Below are 21,651 nucleotides of genomic sequence, written 5' to 3'. Positions count from 1 at the left end.
TGAGTATAAATGACCTCACAGCATATGCACTGTCACCTATGGAATGGGTGAATGAAGGATACAACTTATGAGTAAAATGGGACAGCATGGTACAGAGAGTAGTAACAATTGAATGACATATATTTACCAAGCAAATATCCATCTCCAAAATCTCCAGCAAGCAGTCGTGTGTGGATGGCACTATGTCTAAAAATAAAGGAATCATGGGCACTTCCTGAGTAACTTGCAACTAAGTCAGTGATGATAGTTTTTGAATTGCAAATTGCTTGAATGTTAAGAGAATGGTAACATTTCCGGTTGCGGTAAATGTACTCATTTTCAGACGGGGGACAAATGGGAACATGTGTGCCATCTATGCAGCCAATAACATGGGGAAAATGTGCCAAGTTGTAGAAATCTAACTTTATTTGAAGCAATTCCTATTGTGTGCTTGGAAATGTAATGTGATGCCGTATCCATGGCATTGAGAAAATCATTAAAAAAACGTGAAAGGAAACTCTGGGACACACCACCAGCAATGGCTATGACACCCTAGAAGGTCCCCGAGGCAAGGAGGTTTAGGAACAAAATACCTGTACATGGGTAGGTATGGCTTGTGTCCTACGTGTATGTCTCTGCAAGATTGGGTCCAATTCATCTATCAAATCTAAAATTGAGTCAGCATTTAGCCTATACGTATTATAGATTTCTGCCTCTGTCTGGCCTAGTAAGGTGACACACACTCTGAAAATTCTCTCATGAACCATCCTTCTCTTCCTTGCTGCTGCTCTCAACCTCAACCTACGTGCCACGACAATGAGTGCTGCCATTGTGAAACAGTCTTTGATGCATTCTGGAGCCCCTTAAATGCTCTCCAAATGAGTTTCACCTGCATTGATTGTTTTTGTAAAATGTGCCACCTGGTCTGACTTCTTCTAAAAATAAGAATTCCAAATTGCGATTTTTTAAGGAATCGCAAATTGCGATTTTTCATGCATGCACTTTTTTTCCAAAATTCTGCGATTCCTTACATTTGCGATTTTTTTAAGGAATCGCAAAAAATTAGCGATTCCTTAAATTGCTAAAAAAACACTTTCAACATGATGCATCCCAGAAGCTGAAATTGCATTCGCAAACCGGCATGCAATTTCTAATGATGCATATGGCTGTATGAGCCTTATACCTAGCTATTATTAGGTGTACTTACCCAGGTCTACCATTCACCCAGTGTGTGGTGTCTGAATATTTGTCGCACCTCCATGTTGAGCAGGTATCGCTGTAGTCTGTGCATTTCTGGGCGTCACAGGACCTAAAATGATGTGATTATACTTAGTTTACATTCTCGTTGACACATGTAATTAACAACATTTCCTAGCTCAGTCCTCATGTTTGCGACTATTGATGGATTCTATGTAAAATATCTATGAGTTGTCTGAGCACAATGCAGTATATGGGACCCTCTTCTGGGCAAATGTACATACCAATTTGTGCCCCATGACGTTGCCTCCTTGCAAGCACAGGAACCTTTGCCCCAGTGGGTGACTGTATGTGACACTAAAAAGAAGTCAACAGACAATACCAACAAATTATGATTTTGTGCAACATTTCACAAATGTAAACAATTCCATTTACAAGCCAACAGTAATGGTTACTAAATTAGGCACATTTGATAGTGCCACTTACCAGGGAAAAAGGAGGTCACCAACAGTGATGGGCCACCGCTTTTGAATGAGAATCTGGAAGTTGCCATTTCAATAAAAAAAGATTCTGGAACTTGTGGTACAATAGACAAAATGAAACACAAGAGTTGAACTCACCATGAATATTTGCACAAACTCCTTAGTCTCATTTGCAATGTATCATACACATTTATCATTTTAAGTCAGTGTTTGAATAATTACATATTGCCTGACACCACATCAATGTCATCATTCACAGGAAGTCCATCCAGCAGGTGGTGGTGCATGGTGGAGCAGATGTCCTTCTCAAGTGGGGTGAGATGGAGATGGGTTCCAGTTTGTCTATCAGGGAGAGCTCTGGCAATCACTATCCAGGCCACTTCTCCGTCACCCGCTCGTACGCATCCTGCAACTTCTTTTTGAAGTCTTTGATGGTCTGGACATCCTCCCCCAATGCACTGACTGCAGTTGCCAACTGCTACGATAGGACTGCCTGCTGTGTTGCACTGCTGAAGTATGGAGGTAGGCCATGCAGTTTATTTTTGTTCATCACTACAAAAGTTATAATCATATTGGTCTCCTCCTCAGTGTAGGTCTTCTTCCTCCTCAAATGTTGCATACTGAAAGCAAGGCAAGGTGTCAAGAAGGAAGGTGAAGTATAGATGTTGACAAACCAGAGCCTTGAATTGTTGTAGCTTTTATGTGATTTGCAGTGCAGGGGTTGTAGGTGGGATTAATTGTCTTTAGGTGTATAAAATTCTACTTAGTTCTCCCTTAGTGTGGAATTTCTGATCCGGGTGGAGACTGTGAAAATTCCGCCCTGAGTGGGGAAACTCTGCAGTCGTAATGATACTACTTTTAAGTTTCTTGGTGAATACCGAAAGTCATAAAGTTAGACATTTGGTGTAAGTTTGTAAATCGGGCCCTCTGTTTCTGAAATTTAAATAGGAGCAAACATTGACTGTCCTAATGGGATTTAAAAGTAACCTGGCACAGATCAACTTCTGTGAACCATTCAGTATCACAGGGAATCTTAAACAGTATTGTTGTTGGATTTGGTACCACAAACAACATGGGATGACTATCCTATTCATTTTTCATAAGTCCTCCACCACTGTGTATTTGTCATTCGGCTTCTGCTCATTATTACCCTTGGGCGGTAAACTCCGCTCAACTTGCGGAGTTCGAAGTATTCAGGCCATCCTCCGAGGTACGTGGAACTCCTGAATTCCACCATTTGGGCATGCAGTGGAGGTTTTTTGAGCGCTTGAGTTTTCTTTTGGCGCTCAACTGTGAGTGCCAAGATTATCAGGCCGGTTGAAAGCACATGCAAGAATTCTCACACCGCTAGAGAGCTCCCGCAAGACTTAGTGCTCACTCGCATAGCTTCTGCCTGCGACAGCACCAATTTAGCATTCTTAGCACTGATCGTGATCGCAAACAGAGCTGTTGAGCAGGTTTTCTGATTGAGAATGCAGCTGAGCGGAATTTAGAGTGGATTTTCTTCTTAAACTGGCAGTTGGAGGGTTTTTTGCAAGAAGCCATTTTCTAATAAAAAAAATTCTCAAACCAGAAGGAAGTGCCCCAGAGACTCCAACTTCCTCTTCCTGTCAGCAGGCTCCTCCCAGTGCGCTGTCCCTCTCCCGGTCACTTTTCATTGGGAGTTGGAGCTGGAAGGATCACTCTCCTTTTCTGCTGCATATATACCATTGGATTTAAGTAAGTTGAAAAACTACTGGTGTATAAGGGTGTTGTTTGTTTGACTGGGGACAGGCACCTGGGTTCATTTGTACTTTTATTTGATTTGTAAAATGTATTGTGGTGGGTGGACTGCAAGTTTAGTAGGGGCCTATTTTTTTGTGTGCATGAAATGTTATTCTTTTGTAAAGGAAAAATGTTGCACAGTTCAGTATAGTATCTTCTCCATTTGTTTTAATAGGTTTGCAATATTGATTGATTGAAGTCAGTATGTGGCCTGGTTTGCCAATGGACCTTCCAGCCAATAGGCCCTGTACTATTCATGGGTACATGAAACACCTGTTTCTATGGTGTCTGTAGTATTGAAACATCATTTAGGCCATGGATGGTATTTGATTAAAATACAAAATGTGTTTTTTTGGTGGTTTTTCACCGTTCAGCCCCTGCAAACAGTGTTTCAGTAGGGTAATGCCTTTGGAAGATGTGTGTTGTTGTGATCATTTTTTGCCCTGTTAATTTTTGTTTTTGGCTGTGTTCTCTGTGTTACCATGCCTCTTCTGTCTGGCCACTGTGTGTGTTTGGCACAGGACACCATTTGCCTTTGAAGAATCATTATGCCATGTAGCCAGGGGCAATTTTGTAAAGTTGGTGTCCACACTAGGTCTGCATTTGTTCTTTTTCGTTTTTCCAGGTCTTCTGCTTGTTGTTGTTGTGACCAATGTGGTTGATGCCCATCTTGTGTAGCCAGCTAGTGTGCTTTCAACATAGGCCTGCTTTTTTTCTTCGTTTGTGGATATGCCCCCTTGCTGGTTGCTGGCTGCTGTTGTTGTGATCATGTGTCTCGCGGCCATTTTGTTTAGCCAGTCGGTGTGCCTTTGCCATAGACCTGCATGTCTTCTTCTCTCTGTTCCCATTCCCAATGCCTATTTGCTCTGTGTTGTTGTTGCTGGCCATGTGGCAATGGCAGGCAGCCATATTGTGTGTCCAGCCAATGTGGCCCTTTGTCATATGCTTGCATGGATGGTTGAGTAATGATAAAGCAGTTTAATACATTAAAATGAATAATATGCTTGAGGATAATGTCAGTTATATATATTTTTTTTATTTTAATTTCTTTCAATTTTAGTTGTAATTATTTCAAGAAATTTAAATTTTACATATATTTGTGGTTTTTTAAAGATTATTTTTACCTTTTTCATTACATCTGGCACTAATGATTCAACCCCATGTTTGCTATAGGTGCACAATAGCAATCATTGTGTAAGGATTATTCGATTGTCAATGCATTTTGTCAGCTAAAACTCCCTGTGTGCCACATCACACGTGTTGCATTGCACATAAAGGAAATAGTTACAGCTGCATTGTTTTGTTCTCTTTGTTGCTCTTTCTAATCCTTCCTTAGTGTATAGTCACCATGAAAGTTTATGTTGTTGTCTTTTTCTGTTTTACGAATGCACACTATATACTATTGTTAATTATAATAAATTAAGTACCCACACTAAATTATATTGTTTGTACTACTACTACTTGAACTGCAACAATGCCACATTTCACTGATGTTTTTCTTGCTTGTTTGCTTAGATTCACAAGAGAAGAGACATCACCCACAGTACTGTCAGACAGAAGGCCTTGGCATGATGTGACTAGGCAACATGGTCATATTAGGAAAGTAGAATGTTCTTCGTATGGTTACTGACACTTTTTGTTTGATCTTACACTGTTTTGACTAGTCTGACTGGGATCCTGCTAATCACGACCCCAGTCTATATGCTTTCTCCTTTTAATGTTATGCCATGTACTTTCGTACACTCCAGATTGGATACTGGGGTACCCTTATTAGTCCCTAGTATATGGTAGCCATGTACCCACGGCATGGGTACCCCAGAGGCCTCCCATGGGCTTAAGCATATATTATGCCACCCATGAGAGGCCATGCAAAATGGAACTACAGGTCTGCTACTGCAGCCTTTGCAAGCTGGTGCTTGCACCACTTAGGTAAGATATAGCTTCACTATATCTATAGGTCAACTACCCTCAAAACACCCCCTATAGCAGGCCTTAACAATCCTGATGGCAGGGTGCTGGGTTTTACGTGAGAGGGGGCTCCTGCATGAGCAGGGCCACTTTGCAGCCTTCAGAGACCATTCTCCTTGGTTGTCTGTGACTCAGCGAGACATATAAGTAGAGGGGCATTATAACCTTGCAGTAAATGCTATTGTGAAAACAGCTAAACAAAACATGTTGTGTTTGGTATCAAACACCTTGGAATCATACCTCCACACTGGTAACTGGTGTGGGAGCTATGCTTCCACCCTTCTGAATCAAGGGGTCACAGCCTTCTCGACCCGGTCAGCACAAAATGGATGCTGCGAACTAGAGATACATTTCTGCCCTCCTGCTGCTGAGCCAAGCTCAAGTAGAGGAAGGCAGCACAATAGGCATTCTGTCACAGGGAGGTGTGACCACCTCCCAGACAGGAATTAGTGTAGTGGGGCTGGGTGGGTGCACTTCCAAAGTGCCTGAAAGTCTGCACCTAGGCACATTTGGTGTCCCAGTCTATAGACCAGCTTAAACCAGTTCTGGGAGACGTTTGCTCCTGCTCTGGCACAAAACTGGACAAAGGACAGGGGAGTAACCTCCCATCTGTCCTGACCCTCCCCTAGGAGGGTCCCCTGAAACTGTCCAACCCTCTCCCATGGTTACTTAAGGGCTTACCTGACTACAGGACCTTATATTTTATGTGGACAAGATTCTGCAACAAGAAACCACCGACCTTCACCCGTCTGAACACTCTGAACTTTGCTGGAATTCAACTGGGCCTGACTTCCTCTCCCTCTCCGTTCAAAGCTTTGTATGTGCCCTTTCTCCATACAGTCTCCCTGCAGGACCGGTGGTGCACTAAGGACAACTGAAGAATCTCCCTTAGGCTGGAGAAGTCACTCCCCTGCATTCATAGCCACTATAATGCAACTAACCAGTCTGCTGATCCTAAGCTCCTGTGGACTCCGAATGCTCCAGAAGGAGATGAAGTGGGTTCCAAAGTTGCTCAAGGTCAAGCTGACCTCTCATTGAGTTTACGGCCAGTTTCCCTTGTGTGGATCACAGAACCCAACCCCCTGTACACAGTGTAGATTTTGCAAGTGCATATGCTTGATGGCAATTCTAGAGCTTGTGCATTGGTTTTCGTGTAGTCCTTACCCTGAGCAGTATTTCCACGAAAGAACTCCGGCCTCCTCACACCGGTTGCTCCGTTTGCTGATACTTTGTGATCTTGCTCGAGGTCCCCTTGAGACTCCTGGTCATTTGTCCTGTGGGTCCTCCTTAGGGTTGTCTTGAGTTCTTTTGGGCTTTCCTGGTTTCTCCAGATGTGCCCTGACTCTACATTGCTTGGTGAGTCCCCTGGATCTTGATGAACCACACTGTAACCTGCTTGATCTTCCTGCGTGGGTTGCTTTTGCCAAAGCTTGTTGGTTCTCCAGCTGGACACCGGCCCCTCAGCACTCGACATCCATTGTGGGAAAGCTCACATATAGCTCCTGGTCATCATCGACCTCTCCTGGTCCTCGTGGCTGCACAGTCAAGCATCCCTTCTTCGCACCTGAAGCACCCAACATCATTGGGCATTCGTCTACTGAGCCCCTGGTCACTCTGAGGTGACCCAGACTCTGTCCCCTCTGCTTTCAGATTCCTTCCATCACAAATACACCCTTGGATTCCTACATACACTTTCTTCCTTCCCAGCAGCAGCTCTTCTTTGAAGCCCTTCATTGATAACCAAGGAGGTTTCCGACACCACTTCAGACCTATGCACCCCGCTCCCCTGGGATAGGTAACTTGAGTACTCCGGTATCCATGAGTGGGGTGGCTCTCCAACCTCCTAAGGTCCAAAGGGTTTCCTCAAAGTACACCTAGACGGGTCAATAAACTTTAAAACTCCAACTGTGACTTTCCCATAGAATTTTTACTGAGCACGCAGTTGTATTTCCACACTGCACCTGTCCTCCATGGGGTCCATGTGTACTCACTGTGGGTGGTTCCTTGGGGACCCAGTGATTCTACATGCTCTTGGCACTGTCTCTATCCAAATCGTGGTTCTTATTTCAATATTTTAGTATATGGTTTGGTCTCCCCAGGAGCCCACTGTGTATTGTGCTTCTTACGATTGTTTCTTTGATAAAGTATTGTGTGCTTTCTGTTGTATCCTCGTGTAGAGGATACTAGAGAGTGTTATATAAATAAATACATATTTTTATAGCTGCTGTGCGGCTTTCCTTCATTTAATTAATATTAAAGGTGATACTCTGGTAAAACAAGCTATTTACATTCCTTCAAGATTAAGCCTGAAGGCTGCTCTCTACAGATACCACTAGGATAGCTTTATAAGGTTATCTTTGACCACATACATAATAAGTGTCATTTGGACTGGTGCAAGGTGCCCACTTTAATTATTGGACAGTATATACCAGGCCAACTGCTCACAGTCATCTCTTCAGCTTGTTGTGATGCTAAATGCCACTGTTAACTGAAAGCATCTAGATGGCCCCAAAGAAAGGTGCTGCCAAGAAAGTGGCTAGTGGGGAGCAGAAGAAGCAGCTTTCCACCACTGGCATGCTGAATGCAACCTTTTTCAGGAATGTTGTGCCTGCTGAACCTGCCTCCAGTGAGCAAGCTGAGAGCAGCACCACTTCCCCAACTACAGCCTATCAGTGAAGCAGCCAGTGCTATCATGTCAACGCTGACGAGTAGCGATGTTGAATTGGATTTGCCCCTTTTGCAAAGTAGTACACAATCCTTTCAGGAAACACAGCAAAGTAGACAGCAGCCAGCAATGGATTTGTCTGATATTGGAGCAGAACAAGTGTTTGAGCTTCTTCAGAGCAAGAAGCTGAACCTCTTCTTTCAGAATCATTGGCTCCCACATCTACAGCAAGGCAAAGGAAGGGTACTACTATAGCACCATCTTCTCCAAGCACTACTTCTGATGATGTTGATAGGTATATGAAGTGGATCCTGACAGAGACCGGGAGACAATAGGAGAGGCAAGCGAAAAGAAAAGTTCCAGGAAGACTTAGACTTTTGGAAGGGGATGAAGAGGAGGATGACGATGACGAGGTAGTCATGGTGGTAGATGACACAGAGGAATCTGACATTGCTATACAGACAGCTCCGAAAGGATGCGGCGCAGGTACCACCACCTGCTTCCATATGTGCAAAGCCCCAGCTTAGATCAGCACCAACCCCTGCCTCAGGTATTCAGAAAGGCAATTGACAATGTGTCCATCTACCTCCAGTTTGTCTTCAGGCATTGGCAGTGGCCCTGTAAAAAAGTACACTCCCAAGTTTGGGACTTTTTTACAGTTAGCAAAGAGGGGGAGCACATTGTAGTATGCACCATCTGCCACACGAATGTCGGTCGAGGTAAGCCTGGTACACATTATGGTACTGGAGGCTAGAGGACCTGTATGAAAAAACAATGCACAATCAAGAGAGAGGAGCACCTTAAAAAAATTGCTAGACATGGCAGTGGTTGTGGGGAGAGCTGGGGAACATCAGCTACAAGTCCAAATACGGCAGATGGTGATGATGAGGAAGAAGAGGGTAACATCTTCATGCAAAGCAGTTCTGTCCCCAGCAGTGCACCAGCAGCATCACCCACCTCAGCGACTTCCAAATGGCACAAGAAGACTCAGAGTGAGATGATGGAGTCACCATGGCATACAGTGACTGCCCCACCACCACCACGCACATTGAGTCGACCACTAGCATTTATTTCTCAAAAGACGCCTGTGTCAGTGCCCCAGGAAAAAAGGAAAATCCAGGCTACTATTACGGGCATGTTTAGGCAGGAGGGGCCCTACGAGCAGAACCACCAAACCACAGGTTTGTACAAAGGGAATCTAGCAAAAATTTTAACGCTGGACCTTCTTCCTTTTTCATTTATAGAAGGTGTGGGATTTTTAGAATTTGTGGCTGCTATCTGCCCAAAATGTAAGGTACCAAGTAGGACCTATTTTGCCAGAGTGGCTGTTCTAGCGCTGCATCACAATGTGCTGCAGTTGGTTGGACAAGCTTTGCAGCAAAGTGTTGTTCACACCTAACAACAGACATGGATCAGTTGTCAGGCAATCAATTACATGTGCATCACTGCGCAATTGATTTTTCAGGTGTGAAGCAAAGGATATCTTCAGGTCTTGGCACTTAAGAAAGTTTTAGGAGCATTTGGCGGCATGCAACAGTAGCCATGATCACCATGAAGAAATGACATACTGCTGTAAATATCTTGGAGGAATTTAAAAGCAGGGTAGATGAATGGCTGTAACCCAGTGGTCCTAGAATTGGATTTGTTGCCACGGACAATGGTGGTAACATAGTCAAGCCCATGTCAGACGGAGGCTATTTCAGGGTCCTGTTTTTGGCCCATTGCATCAACCTGGTGGTGCAAGATTTCCTCAACAAGGAAGACATAGTCAGCAACATACTGACTACCTGCGGAAGAATCTACACCCATTTCAGCCATTCCTTTAAAGCCAATATGCAGCTGCTGATTATTCAGTGTAATAATACAGTCGCAGTTAAAGCCCTGATACAGGAGACACCAACATGTTGTAACTCCACCTTTTACATGCTGCAAAGTCTGTTAGAGTAGTACAAACAGATCAATGTCTTTCAAAGCGGAGTGGATGCAGATGGGAAAGCTATAATTATTGATGTGGACAAATGGGACCTAGTCAAATGCCTGACCCTTTTGAGGTTTTCACGCGGGAGGTTAGCCAGGAAGACAGTATGATGGGCCAAGCTATGCCTTTGCTGTACCTCCAACAAGACCTGGTAAAGTAGGTATCTGAAAGGTTCGCCACTGCAGGTGCAAATGAAAAGACTGAGCACATGCCTTGGTTGAGAGCTTAGTCCTGTGCTTGGCTTCTAATGTAAGGCTGCAACATGACATAATCGACTCTAAAGAGTAAATATGTGGCAAACTACTTGCTTCACCGTACAAAGAAATTCTGCCCAGTTTTATCCCTTTTTCTAAAGGGGATGTTTTAAAATACAAGAGGTGAATTGTAGAGCAAGCCAGAGACTTGGAAGAGTGGCTGAAATTTTGAGTCCCACCCAGCAGTTATGGGGTGCCACCTTTAACTTCCAGAGAGAGCTGACTTGACTCATAGCAGCCAACAACACTATCAGCCAGAACACAGTCAATAACAGCAAAAGAAAGACCGGACCCAACCTCTGCATTGTATTGGTTTCAATTGGCAGGGCTCTAGTCCAGTGCAGAGGTGATGGCAAAACAGGTAGAGCAAGTTGGCAGCACCAATGGCCATCCACAGGAAGTTCTAGGAGTATCTGTATGATCCAGAAAAGGAATATGTGGATCAAAATCCATTGATGTATTTGAATGGGAAGATGTGCCAATGGCTAGAGCTCAGGAGGCTGGCAATAAAGTGTCTGAATTGTTCTGTCACCAGGGTTTCTGCTGAACGTGTGTTCAGTGCAGCTGGTGTGGTTATCACAGTGAGAAGGACCTGTCTAGCCTCAAAATGTTGATACATTGACTATGATCAAAATGATCCAACATTTTATATCACAGAATTAAGCCATTCCTAAAACAGCAGCAAAGGAGGAGGAAGAGGGTGATTGTTCCAAACTAGAATCAAATATGTTAGCTGACCAACTTCTGGGTGAACCACCTGAGTTTGAGGACGAACTCTACTTCCCGAAACTAAGTATGCCAGTGCCCCTCATAGCACTTTTTAAATTTTCTCATTGAACGTAGTTCTTTAGTAGAAAATGTATGTTTCTTCATTAGCTAGAGAAGCAATATTATTTTTGTGTCAGAATTATGCTGCCCCACTTTTTTTTTTGTCACATATATATTGCTGGATTGCAGTTGGACCATAATTTATTACATACAGGACTGCCTGCCAATACCAAATTCCAATATGTTTCCTGCATCAAAGATCATTGAATACCCAATACCTGAACTACCCGTGCATGGATTGGAAGAGATAACTTCAACTATTGCAAAGGTGAGTGACTGATTGCATGAGTGATGATTTAGGTTGATTGGTCATTCACGTGGTGGCAGACACTCAGGCAGGGTGTGTGTTGAACTGTAATGTGAGAATTTTTTGAGATGATTATTAATTTGCATTGTTTGGGGCTTTATTTATGGTCACTCTTTTTTGGTATAGGTTATGATCAGTCCTTTCGAACTCAGCCAGATGTAATTAATTGCAGGGGTGTTTTTCTTTTCTGGTTCTTCAGACACCAGAACAGCCACATTAGTTATCTAACAAAAATGTATGCAAAATACTGCAATTCTGTTTCATTCTCTACTTCTTCTTCAACAGAGGTTCACTATACTCCATGTCTGTCTTGCTCGGGTCCTCGCAATTCATGATAATGATGATGACTGGTCTGGTACAGGGTTACTCAGAGTCACCCAGGACTGGAGGAGTATCATGGAAGAACTCAGGGCAAGATTGGGAGATGCAGGACTACTTCATCAACAGCAAGAAGCAAAACGTTATTGAGTATCAACTGCAGTTCAAAGGTAAACTAAGAGTCAGGGGCGGAAGGACTGTTTGCAATGCATGCATCTGAACTCTGTCATATTCATTCCTTTATTTCCGTCAAACAACAGATTGATGGCGAATGATGTGCTGCTGCTTATTGCCCTGATGAATGTTGGACTTGTGTTGGAGTTTTTGTCAAACCTTTCCCCGAATCCCATTACCCATGCATTCATCAAACCCTTCACCCTCTTCCACTGAGCTGTGTGATTTATTGAGTTGTGGCTTAAATTACACCATCAATGGATCACACACTTGGTGGGGCAGATGTGGTGAAAGCCGTACCAACTTACTGTAGAATATTTGAAGCAGAAGCCCACACAAGCCCATTTTCAACCCGTGCATTAAAAATTATCCATAGTTTCTTAGATAGAGAATGAAGAACATCAGTGTTCAGCATCATCATCAATGCCTTGTGTTGCCTAACCGTAAATGCCTAACCTAAGCTTGTCGACTCCAGTCTTTAAGTAGATTTTTCAAAGCTTGTAGATTTCACAAACAACACTGCTAGCTCAATATTAGCCAAAACAGCAGGGTCCAGCTCAGTGCTATTTTATCTAGTTTGGCACACTCAGGCATTCTCATTGTGTCATCATCATCACAGAGTACCCAGGTGGTGTCAATTGTTTGTAAATCTTTGATAAATATATAACTCACTTACTCAGTCTTTCTACTTCCATTTAGTTTCCTACAATGGATAATAATCACTCAATCAATCAGAACAATCCCACAATTAAAGCTCACCACGGTGGAACTGGAAATGGGTCCTCACTTATGAAGTTGTGATGCCTCCCCAGTTAACGCTGCACATATTTTCAGGTAAAACGACTAGTATATATGTAATATAACTTAGTAAGAAATAAATTAACTGCTACTGTTCTTTTATCTGCATAGTTCAGACCCTCATGGCAGCATTCCCCATAATGGTCAAGATAGTTGTAGAAGTATAACCTTAGACTCTATAACTAAGGGTTACTCTATGTCTAGTCTTAAGTTACAGGTACATAAACAGGCTGTGTAAAACTACTTGAAGGCAGCAGTGCAAAGTAAAAGTAAAATAAACTACTTCAGGCATAAATGTAGCTTATAAATATAGTTTCCCCCTTAATTTAGTTACCTTCTCCACCGAAACAACATGCTCACCCCTCTCCCAAACATAAGTGACTCAAACACCAAATCTCAAAATGTTCAAATCTCTTGAGTCCCACTTCCAACTCCCTTCCCATCCTCTCTACCCAGCCCCAACAAACAACAACTCCCTCCTACCAAAACAAAATATTTTAAAAAGAGTTAGAAGAGGGCATTATGTATGTCGGCCTGGAGCTGGTCCATGCTCAACTCCATTGAGGTGAGCCAGCCCCCGATAGTGTCCAGATGCTACAGGATGCGGTGCTGCAATGGTTTGCTGTCATTTGGTTAGAGGGTGGCAGAAGTTGGATGGCGTGGGCACCGTTGATGGGATGACCAGGTGCTGAAGGCTGAGGGGGACAGGCTGTACCAGGACCGAGGATCTGGGCGTTGATTTCCTCCTCCTCCTCCCCCCTTTATCTTCCAGGAACACCAGCTGCTGGTATTCCTGCTGGATACACTCCAGCCTCTGCCACTGCAAACAGGCTTCTCTCTCTTGCCTTTCTGGTGGTCCGGCTGGACCAGCAGGAGTAGCTATATTGAGAAAAGCAAAAAAGGGCGATTGTAAATAATGCTCTTTGCAAACAATTGTTTTAAATAACAGCCTGGCACAGTAGCAGTAAATTGCTGGTGCCCTAATGTCATTGGACTTTATTTGTTGTGATGATTATTATTATGAGAATCACAAGGCCAATTTTATGTTTTCTTTTATCCACACATGTTGCCAAACATAAAAAGGCAGTGACTGTGTGGCAGAAAAGAAAAATGCAAACTGGCAGAGAATAACACCACAGGATTAAAAAAACAGTGATTTGATTATTTATGTCTTCTAAAGGCTTTCCTAGTAACTTAAAGGAAAGTCAGACACTTTGAGTTGAAAAACAAATGACTTCTCATTGATGAGTACAGCAGTATACACTAATATGGAGTACAAGTTATGTGCGGGTTTAAAATAATTAATCCATGTTCATTTCTAGACAGCTCTGCTGCTAGTTTGGTATTGGCTGCAGCTGTAGTTGATAATTATCTAATTCCAATGGCCCTGCTCTTTACCACTGCATTTCTCTTTCTACCCTGTCTCCAAAGGGGCTGATGAATAATAAATGAAATACTACATCAGTCACACACCTCATGTATGAAATGTGGATATTAATATATTATCCTCTATGTCATAAAGTAGACGGTGAGGAAAATGAATCTATTGAACTGCACTACAGGTAAAGGATTGGTTTATATAGATTTTATTTGTCACATTTGTCACTGTGTATCCCATATGCAAAACCTATTAGCAAGTCATGCACTTACTTCCACTTTATCCTGTGACCTTGCCCGCCACCACATTTTCCAACAAATTTATTTGCTTGGCAAGACGAAGGAAAGGAAACTTGATTTTCTCTACTGCAGTGGGTTGGGTAGAGGAAATAGACAGGTAGGCTATAGCTTTTTTATATATAATATGGGGGCCACTACCCTGATCATCGATTCATCATCTTTGGCTTATTCAGTCACGGTTCAATTCACAATGGAAAAATCTGAACAACTGTAAATTAATCTGAAATGGAAACCATACTATATGTTATGGAATCCCTTCTTATGGGTATCACATTATTAAATTTGGCACATGCCAAGAATGACCCACACACCCTTTTACCCACTCATATACCATTTCCTTTCTTTGAAGTTACCTTCTGTTCTTGATGTATACCTCAGGCCATTAAAGCTCATAATGTGAGATTTTTCTGCATTGCAGATAAAAAAGTCCATAATAACTCAACCACCGCTGTGGCTGGTAAAGCGGGGGGGTTCAACTCACAGTTGTTTTTGATGACGATGATGAGGGTTGCCATGGCAATAGCTAATGAGCACAGTAATTGTAAGAAATATGTGACTTACCAGTGCCTGTCCCTGCAGCCGCTACTCCCCCTGCAACTAAGCCATTTCTATCCCCTCCTGCAGCAGCACTGGAGCTGGCATCACCGATGTTCTGTGTGGCTATAATATAAAACATTGCACATCATGTAGATCCCAGATATGCAACCCCAAATACAACAGCAATGCAGCACTACAGTAACCCTGGGCGTAGTGTGTGGAGTGGGGCTACGCGGAGCTACGCGAAGTGGGCACAAAACTACGCCCACCCACGCACTCCGCGTAGCCCCACTACGCGCCGCCCGCCTCCCTCCCGCCCTCCCTAAATACTGTAATAAAAGGATAGAAAGCTTTTAAAAACACTTACCTTGTCCGCCGCGTCCCCGGGGCTCCCTCTCGCCGTCCCTGGATTTGCGCCGCCATTTCTCACGAGAAATGCGCATGCGCGGCCGCCCGCGCATGCGCATTAGTATTCGAAATGGTGGCGCGAATCCAGGGACGGTGAGCGGGAGCCCCGGGGACGCGGCGGACAAGGTAAGTGTTTTTAAAAGCTTTCTATCCATTATTGAAGTATTTAGGGAGGGCGGGAGGGAGGCGGGTGGCGGCCGGCTACGCACCGTCTGCGGAGCGCGCGTAGTGCCGCCTGGCTACGCCCGCTACGCAAAATGCGTAGGAGACGGCACTACACACACTCCGTGCACGGAGCGTAGCTGGCCGCCCACCCTTACACTACAGCTCAGTTAGCACGTATCTTCCAAATAGCACTCTGGCCATTTGATTAGTTGGTTCACAAAAATAGAGAAGCCAGGTGTGGACTAACGTGCAATAAAAACAACTATGGTGTTGGGTGGCAATGACCTCATACTTTCTTTTCCAGCCTTGCTGCACTGTCATTAAACTGGTAGTATGCTGTCCCTATAAATGAACAAGTCTGCAGAACATTACACTGAAGGGGGTGTGGTCCATGATGATCATGGCCACTGTCTTGTGAACTGAACTGTGTTAGAGCTAGGCATAAGCAGGAAAAGGAAAGCCTTCTGAACAAACATACATGGTCTTTTTTAAATTTAAAATATTAACTTACATGGGCCTGTTATATGAATTCTCATGAATCCCGATAGATAGCACCCACCTTCCAAAAGACAAAAATTACCTCAAGATTCTACTGTTCTACCCTAGGAAGTCCACAGCAATCATTAAAGGACTAACTCTGCTCTGCAGAGCCCTCAGCATCAGCGCTGGTAGTGGGCGCCAGCTGACCTGCTTGCCCCGGACCCTTAGACTCTTACCTCTTCTTTCCCTTGGATGTTAATGAAAGAAATGAAGAAGATTAAAAAAATAGATTAGTGATTCTATTATTAATCTCCACAAAATGTTTTACGAAATGCAAATGCAGTTGCTAAATCAGATCAACTATAGTACTGCTAGTTTCTTTTGACTATACTCTATTTACAGTTGTTAAATCCATATTCCAAATCTCCTTAACAAAAACTTGATTTGAAACTATTGTATTGCAGTTAATGAACTTTGATTTTATTATATTCCCATTTCTCAACACCCTTGATGAGCCAACTCAGTTTCCCTTTTTTGCAATGCATAGATTCATACTTCACATCATCACTGTGAATTCAATTAAATAACCTGGAACTGTATGAGTTACAAAGACACAGAGAGAACGCACTACCCAGTGATTCACTATAGTGACAGAAGTGTATCTGACCCTCCTAGCAATAACGTATCACAAGAGGACTGGGTGAATTACTTCAAACCTCAGTACGACCAAAACCAGCTTGATAATATGATGGATGGCTTTAGGCCTGTCTTTTATAAAGGAAATACTTTCAGCAGTAACGAAGTCACAATGGCTTTCAGCACAGTGGCTAGTGGTAGAGCACCGGGTTTAGACGGGGTAACGGCGGTCGTCTTTATTCATGATAAAGAGAGCCGGGGCAAGTATATTGTTATCCTCGCCAATGCAGTGGCGAAGGGTGCTGCTGTCCCGACGTCATGGCAGGGCGCAGTGATAATCCCTGTATTTAAAAAAGGAGACAAATCACAACCTGGTAATTACAGGCCCATAAGCCTTATTGATACTATTCAAAAAGTGGTTGGGAGGATGGTAGTCAACAGGTTACTTGATTGGGCCGAGGAGAATAATGCTTTATCCCCTTTCCAAGCGGGTTTTTGGAAGTTCACCAGTACTGTAGATCAGGTCTTCCGCTTCACCCTACTGCAATGGAATACTGTGCTACTGGGCAAGGGCAGCCTGTACGCAACATTTGTCGACCTGCGGGCTGCCTTTGACCTAGTTCCTAGGTCTCAGTTGTGGCTAGTCCTGAAGAACCTGGGCCTGCCCATAGAACTGTTAACAATGCTGATGAGACTCCATGAAGCAAACTTTGCTAAGATACAGTGCAGTTTTTACAAGATTGTAAGGACTGTGGCGTAAACTGGTGGAAGTGATCGTCAGTTGGGACAAGGACTGTCCTGACATACACTGTAATCACACTGTGCAGAGAAGGGTGCTTGTAAAGACCAACAGACCACCTGAGGTGCTGGGACATGAGGAGTTTGAGGAGTGTAGGAGAAGCTTGCAGAGTCAGAGGGACCTGTGCTAGCAACAAGGGGACCTGTGCTAGCTTACCCTCAGGAGTGTGTGGTGTCCGAGGGGTGTTAGGTGACTTGAGCTGGGAGCTGAGAATGTCTTTGACTTCCAGATCAGGAGTCCGGGGTTGCTGAATCCCTCTCCCTGGATCCACATCACAAGGTATTTTGTTGTGGAGAACATTGTGAAAGGACCGAGGGGTTTCATAGTGCCTTGTGGGCACCTATGGCTGAATGTCAGGAGCTATGCCAGCCTCCACCTCCGCTTGAGGAGAAACATTTCTTTGAATTTTAGGTAGTCCAACAATCTCATCAAATTGGCGCCAACAGGGGCTAGGTGTATAGTTGGCTGGTTTAGTTGAATGACTGAGGGACTTGGTCACAATGAGTAGTCAAAGACCAGTGTTTGCTTGATCATTGCACCTGTTGAGGGTATGTGATACTGGGGAATGTCATGTTGGATCAATTACTCTGATTAGGACATGTATGTTCATGCCGTTCTACTGCTAATGGAAAGGTTTGACAATGGCATGTAATTGTAAAGTGTCTATACAATGTGTACTTCATTTTGATTTCAATGTGTTTGTAATACAAAGACCAATGATTATACATACAGTGTGCAGTCTTTTTGATGGTGTATGTAGTGTTTTGTGAGGGTGGTGTTGTACCCATACTTTACACTTGTTCCCTGAGGATAAGCCTGACTGCTCAGTGAGAAGCTACCCAAGGTTGAGCACACATAATTGGACATGTGCATCGTACTCATCCTATCTGAGACAGTATATTCTGACTGGCTCTAATGCATCACATTGAGCCAGAAACCGTTGGATCTAACACTAGTTCAGCATTAATTATTGATTGTGGTTCCTCTTCTTTGTACTACTACAGTGCTTTCCTTCTTTTCCAATGTTATTTATTTTGTAGGCTAGGTTGACCTTTGGTCGCTCTTTCTTTTAATAAAATATAACTAATAGCATTTGTATTATATCAGTATATCTTTGCTTATTTATGTGCATAATTAATTGTGCAATTTGCAGCTCTGAAGAAGTTCTTTGAAAGAAACATGTTGGCTGTGACTATAACCGTTTGTAAATGCATTTTCATTATTAAGAATCATGGAAACCAATGTGCTAGTGACACTACTTGGAAACGTGAAAAACTTGATGGTCTTTGGGTGCCCCCCCAAATTACACTTCACCATGGTGGCTTCCTGAATGTCAATCCCTCTATCTGAAAAACAGTGGTGGTATATTTGCAGGCAAACTAAAAGAATATCATTTAATTGCAAGAATAAATTGTTACACTTCAATGCCTGTATGAAGTGTACTACATGCATAAAAAATTGCATTGCAAAAGCGTTCCCAGATAGATCCCCAAAATGCGTCTGATGTAAAAGTGATAGGGTGGACTTAAGGCATCTGGCGATATCCTCTATTCAACACCTTCTGGTGGTAAAAATCACAATGAAACAGAGAGCCTATATAGCAACCGTGCCTCCCTCTTAATAACCCAAAATAGAGTCCAGAGATCAATAGTTTTAAGCCACGTGGTGTGCACTTCAAATTGCTCCCACTATTTTTAGAGAGCGATCCAAAGACCAAGTCAAATCCTTCCACAAATATTGAATATACCAGTTTCCACAGTAAGTTAGTCCATCATTTCCATACTGTGTATCATATGTTCTTTATTTCTCAAAAGAAGTAGCATAAAAACAGCCAACGCATAATGTCCAGTGCCTGTGGACTTCATCAGGGCTGTAAAACATACAAAAACATATAGTGTATCATATAACATGAAAGAACTACAATACAACATGAAGAAAGTTAACAATTAAAAACCATATAAAATTACCCAATTTGAGCAAGACACTACAAAACAGGGACAATGTAAAAATCATGATGTGGGAGGAGTATTGAATTGAATCCCATCAGATACGAGTAAGAAGATAATGTATAGAGAGGCTCACCTTTCAGTAGAGCAAGCCGTTAAGTCACCAATCAAAGTGCGTGAGTGAGGGAAGTTCAAGTGATGAGAGCGATAAGAGTGACAAAGTTAATGAAAAAACGTCCCGAATTCTAGCGGGGTGGCGGGGGTTTGTTGGGTGTGTATCCTTCTATGCAACCCATATATGTTACATATGGTGAAAAGTGAAGACCAGTTGCCTGGCATGGCCCTCAAGACATACCATGATAAGTTATCATGTTGGTTTTGCCAATGTGTCACCAAAGAATCTTCTAAAACTGTATGATTCACGGTTTGTGGTACGTCCCTATATCCAACTGAACCCTCGATCAAGGGTTGTTTGAAAGTCCTTAGTGCAAATATTTGAAACGGTAGACCTTGAATACCTAAAAGTAGTGACATGCTTAGATCCACCGCGCTGTTCTGACAGCAGCCCCACCTCCGCCGGGACCATGCCCTGCCAGAACCAGCAGCCAGCCTCGGGGCCCGCGGAACCCGCTGTTCACAAGCAGCTGCGGTTTGCGGAGTCGGTAGAGAACGACGTCCGGGAGGCAGGCGGCAGCACCGGGTAGTCCCCGCCAGCAGCGACGGGAGCGAGGACAATGGGAGCGGCGCCGCCCAGCAGGAGCAGGAGGAGCTGCTCCTGGCACAGCAGATCGGGCCCCAGCTCAAGGTGCTGCCCATCAACGACCAGATCCGGGAGCTGCAGAACATCATTCGGGACAAGACAACCAGTAGATGGGACTTTGTATTTTCTGCTGATCGTTTGATCAGACTTGTGGTTGAAGAAGGACTAAATCAGCTGCCATACACAGAGTCTACAGTGACCACTCCAACAGGGTATAAGTATGAAGGAGTGAAGTTTGAGAGAGGAAACTGTGGTGTCAGTATCATGAGAAGTGGTGAGGCAATGGAACAGGGACTCCGGGACTGCTGCCGATCCATCCGTATAGGGAAAATCCTCATTCAGAGTGACGAGGAGACGCAGCGAGCAAAAGTCTACTATGCCAAATTCCCCCCAGATGTTTACAGGAGAAAGGTTCTCTTGATGTACCCAATTCTAAGTACTGGAAATACAGTTATTGAGGCGGTAAAAGTGTTAATAGAACATGGAGTCCAACCCAGCTTCATCATCTTGCTCAGCCTGTTCTCTACCCCCCACGGTGCCATATCAATTATACAGGAATTCCCGGATATCACAATTCTAACTACTGAAGTTCACCCTGTTGCGCCAATGCACTTCGGCCAAAAATATTTTGGGACTGACTAAAAGATAGCATTTAATAAATGTATTTGATCACAGAAACCTTTTTATTCTGCTATGGCTTTCTATTCCTGTTTTATAGTTGTGAAAAATCTGTTGACAACCTATCTTTGTCCGAGTAGTTTGAAGAGGCACATTCCATTATTATGCATTTAAAAAATGTTTAATAGTGTGCTGATAAAAGCGGCTACATTTTGATTGTTTTAATATATTTGTTTTTATTTCCCCCTGCCAAGGGGCTGCTTGTAACGAAATAAATAATTAAAATTGAAGTGCTTAGATTTAAGACATGTATTTATTGCCCTTAGTATAGTATATTTATCTTTTTTGTTGTCTAGGTGTCCCATATAAAATGTTTGCAGCCTGCACAGCAAGAGTTTTGTCTTAATATTATTTTGGGCAATGAACAACATCACAGACCGATGGGCTTAAAAAGTCGCTTTTATTTCAGCAACGACAATTCAATATAATAATGCACTCAATGAACTTGCATGTAACCCCACCCTCACTACCCCACCTTGATCCCTTAAGTAATATCCCCATATCAATACCCCATTAATTTTCCCCCATATCGACCCCATGACTTTTCCCCATATTGATCCCCAATTAATGAATCCCCATAATGATCCCCCACTAATGTTTCCCCCACCTTGAACCTTGACCCCAGCCCCTTAGTTTGTCCACCTTCCTACCTCCTACCTCATTCCTCTGTCCTCTGTTTTCCCTCTGTCTTATGCTATTCTGCCTGCCCCAACCCTGCTACCTGCCTTAATTCCGTCCAAATCTGCTGATAGGTAAAGGAACTCGCTGTGAGAAACTGGGAAGCTAAACCAAAATGAGGTGTGACTAAAACTAAATAAAGGGTGGGTGGGAAGGGCACTAAAAATGATGTACG

General features: G+C 43.3%; 1 pseudogene across 1 annotated transcript; it reads left to right on the top strand.

The window, feature by feature from the left end:
- Window positions 1-8,184: 8,184 nt before the first annotated feature.
- On the top strand, window positions 8,185-21,031 carry LOC147708089 (uracil phosphoribosyltransferase homolog; annotated as a pseudogene). The gene is made up of 4 exons (XR_015296582.1): window positions 8,185-8,298; window positions 11,270-11,383; window positions 11,784-11,910; window positions 19,868-21,031. The product of XR_015296582.1 is annotated as a uracil phosphoribosyltransferase homolog (transcript).
- The last annotated feature ends 620 nt before the right edge of the window (window positions 21,032-21,651 follow it).

The sequence above is a fragment of the Lissotriton vulgaris genome, chromosome 6 (assembly GCF_964263255.1).
Source record: "Lissotriton vulgaris chromosome 6, aLisVul1.2, whole genome shotgun sequence".
Classification (NCBI taxonomy): domain Eukaryota; kingdom Metazoa; phylum Chordata; class Amphibia; order Caudata; family Salamandridae; genus Lissotriton; species Lissotriton vulgaris.
The sequence above is the reverse complement of the archived record's forward strand: the minus strand, read 5'-3'. Positions and strand labels throughout refer to the sequence as shown.